This window comes from Peromyscus maniculatus, chromosome 2 (assembly GCF_049852395.1).
Source record: "Peromyscus maniculatus bairdii isolate BWxNUB_F1_BW_parent chromosome 2, HU_Pman_BW_mat_3.1, whole genome shotgun sequence".
NCBI lineage: Eukaryota > Metazoa > Chordata > Mammalia > Rodentia > Cricetidae > Peromyscus > Peromyscus maniculatus.
In genome coordinates this window covers 73,127,260-73,128,143 of record NC_134853.1, presented here as the reverse complement: position 1 = coordinate 73,128,143, position 884 = coordinate 73,127,260, and the positions used below count along the sequence as shown (strand labels likewise).

The 884-nt window shown below is 36.1% G+C and overlaps 1 pseudogene; it reads right to left on the bottom strand.

The window, feature by feature from the left end:
- Positions 1–253: 253 nt before the first annotated feature.
- Positions 254–347, bottom strand: LOC121827716 (U6 spliceosomal RNA; annotated as a pseudogene).
- Positions 348–884: the final 537 nt, after the last annotated feature.

Sequence of the window (884 nt, the reverse complement as noted above, 5' to 3'; positions counted from 1 at the left end):
CAACAGCCAGCTCTGATGTTATTCTGCCATCTCTGTGCGTTTCTTTACAACATGTTTTATTGATTAATGACAAACTTTGACTAATCATCAAACTATCCTGCATAAAGGGCTTTGGTAAAAAATGCACTCATTTTCTAATAATAAATAAATCCAGCTTTGTACAATTAGAAAAACCAAGACAGTGACAAATAACAAAATAAGAAGAAAATGGATCCTGGGTCCAAAATCCAACAATTAAACCAAAGAACAAAGTAAAAATATGGAACACTTCATAAATTTGCATGTCATCCTTTGTTCAGGGCCATGTTAATCTTCTCTGTTAGTGTATGTGCTGCTGAAGTGAGCACCTCTGTATGTTATCTGGCAATTTTCCCTTATAGATTTTAGTATTGATTTTTTTTCTGTGTATTTTTGACATCTCAGCTATGATACATTGGGAAGAAATTCTTCTCTAGTCATATCTATCTGGAATGCTAGATGCTTCCCTTATTTTGATTTATTTTTCCAGATTTGGAAATGTCATGGCTATAATTACAGTGAAAAAGTATGTATAATCCATTATCTTTTGTCTCAACTGTGTCTTACAGCCCATGAGTTCTTGGGTTTGGTCCCTTGAGTGCACCCAGACTTCTTGGCGCTTTTGCTGGTGCTCACTGACTTTTCCTTATGTGTGTATCTGTGTGTGTGTCTTGATTGTTGCCCCTGTCCCTGATATTCTTTCTTCTGCTCGGTCTTTGTTGATGATGTTGATGATATCTGTTGCATTTTTTATTGGATCTTTTGTAACAGGTCTTTCTTTGGACTGCCAGCTCCCAATTAATGCCATGCAGACTTATTATTAATTATGAAAGCTTGGGCTTAGCCTAGGTTTATCCCAACTAGCT